The sequence below is a fragment of the Octopus bimaculoides genome, chromosome 3 (genome assembly GCF_001194135.2).
Source record: "Octopus bimaculoides isolate UCB-OBI-ISO-001 chromosome 3, ASM119413v2, whole genome shotgun sequence".
In the NCBI taxonomy this organism is placed as follows: Eukaryota; Metazoa; Mollusca; class Cephalopoda; order Octopoda; family Octopodidae; genus Octopus; species Octopus bimaculoides.
Window position 1 is genome coordinate 16045995 of NC_068983.1, and position 2845 is coordinate 16048839.

The 2845-nt window shown below is 34.8% G+C and overlaps 1 protein-coding gene across 1 annotated transcript in view; it reads right to left on the reverse strand.

The window, feature by feature from the left end:
• LOC106879269 (homeobox protein GBX-1) overlaps window positions 1-2845 on the reverse strand; it is a 53040-nt gene that overhangs the window by 49007 nt on the left and 1188 nt on the right. The window lies entirely within an intron of this gene.

Consider the following 2845-nt stretch of genomic DNA (forward strand, 5'->3'; position numbering starts at 1 on the left):
GTTTTTATTTACATCTTTCTTTTTATTTCCCTGTGTATGTATGTATATAGAGAGATAGATAGATCGATAGATCTATGTGTGTGTGTGTATATATATATATATATATATATATATATGTACATATTACACACACACATACACGCACGCGCACACACACATGTGTATGTATGTATATATATATATATATATATATATATATATATATGTGTGTGTGTGTTACTGCACTCACACACGCTGACACGTGCCCGCACCAAATAGACGAAAAGGTAAGATGTCTACATAATAGCTAAACCTGCTAGAAATGGCACCTAAATTCTCCGCAAACTACATTTTTTCCAGCTAAAAAATGAGAAGCAGCTATGAAGAATATATTTCTTAATGTTGTCTAAAAAATAAAACGGAGTAGTCATAACTGAAGCGCTTTGATCATTGCCTTGCATGGTTAGTGCCGACATGAAGTTAAATTGCAATAATCGAAAATAATCAAAGTATTTCAATCAATCAACAAAAACGATTTACCAATTCGATTGATTGTTAATTCTCTGTCAAATCATCCGTAGATGGTTAACATCTGAGGGAATCATTCATGGGTAGTTGACTTCTCAAGGATCATTGCATGGATGATTATCATCTTGGAGATTAATCCTTCATGGATATTTGATTTCTGGTGAATGATTTCATGGATGGTTGACGAGTGTGGGACATGCCCATGGATGATTGATTGACATTTGGATCATCCATCCACGGGTGATTGATTAACATAGACTTCATCCATGAATCGCTGACATACGAAACATCCAACCATGGGTGACTGACTTCTGGAGAATCATTCTATGAATGATTTGATATTCATGGGGTCCATCCATGGAAGAAACACAAGCAATCATATGTTTAAATATTTCTGTTGTGATGTTAATAAGTACATAAGTTTTCAGACTATTTAATAAAGTTCGTCTTTGAGGATGAAAAATAAGTTTAATATTTACATTTACACAACGTTTACATTTGAATCAAATATTAAGGTTTGGCACAAGACCAGCAATTTCGGGAGAAGGTGTAAGTCGATTACATCGACCCCAATGCTCAAGTAGCACTTATTTTATCGATTCCGAGAGGATGAAAGGCAAAGTCGACCTCGGCGAAATTTGAACTCAGAGCGTAAGAACGGACGAAATGCCGCTAGGCATTTTTCCCGACGCGGTAACGATTCTCGCAGCTCGCCGCCTTCCAAATATTAAATATTAACTGTATTTTCGTCCGTTAGCATGATGTCAATAGTCATATGTAATAATATGTCAATACACAGTCATTTGTAAAGTCAATATACAGTTACCTGTAATCATGACGTCAAATGTCACTTGTAAGTGATGACAATATATAGTCATTTGTAATTATAATATCATAGTCACTTGTAAATATGAAGTCAATGCGCAGTCACTTGTAATTATGATGTCAATATTGACTTGTAAGGATGTCCATACAGTCACCTATAATCATGATGTCAACTGTCACTTGTAAATATGATGTCAATATACAGTCATTTGTAATTATAATATCAATAATCACTAGATATATATATATATATATATATATATATATATATATATATATATATATATATATATATATATATATATATATATATATATATATATATATATATGATGTTAATACACAGTCACTTATAATTATAATGTCAATAATCACTAGTAAATATGATGCCAATACACCGTCGTTTATGATGATATGATTAGTCAGTTGTAAATAATACATCAATAGTCAGTTATGAGAAAACAAGATGTCAATAGTCGTAAAAAGTTTAAACTTTAAAAAATGTTCACATGGAAAGCGCCATACGTATATTTTCCAGTGATAGATTTAGCTTGTGTAAAAATGGAACTGCAACAATCAGGAAGTGAAACTAAGATGTTAACACAATTCTGCTAACAGATTTTATTTCATGCAATGCCACTGCCTATTATATGATTATAGACAAATTAGTATATTCACACCTACATATATATATATATATATATACAAATATATACACACGTGCGATCGCGTACACGCATGTATTCATAATGACAGGTCTCCATCGAAGAGTATTTAAACTGTTTGATCAACGAATCGACCTAGTGTTTGTTTGCTTGCCTTAGCGTGTAAGTGGTTGAGTATTCCGAAGAGGTGTGTAACCTTAACATGACAGAATCAGTGTGACGAGGCTGCACATTTGAATTCCAGGTGGAATCCATTCGATGGGTTTCTAAATGGTTTCCGTTTTCACAGTTTCACTAACAATACATGGATCGGTATGAAGGTAGAGCAGAATATATGCATGTATGTTTATATGTATGTGTATATATATGTATGTGTACATATGTGTATATATATATATATATATTAATATTTTCTGCCCTAGGCACAAGGCCCGGTTTTTGAACTCAGAACGTAACGGGAGACGAAATACCGCTAAGCATTTCACCCGACGTGCTATTGTTTCTTATTTATTTACTGCCCACAAGAGGCTACACACAGAGGGGACAGACAAACGGATAAAGTCGATTATATCGACCCCAGTGCGTAACTGGTACTTATTTCATCGACCCCGAAAGGATGAAAGGCAAAGTCGACTTCGGCGGAATTTGAACTCGGAACGTAACAGCAGACGAAATACCGCTAAGCGTTTCGCCCGGCGTGCTAACGTTTCTGCCAGCTCGACGCCTTCAATAATATTCTTTTCTACTCTAGGCACAAGGCCCGAAATTTTGGGGGAGGGGGCCAGTCGATTAAATCGACCCAGTACGCAACTAGTACTTAATTTATCGATCCCGAAAGGATGAAAAGC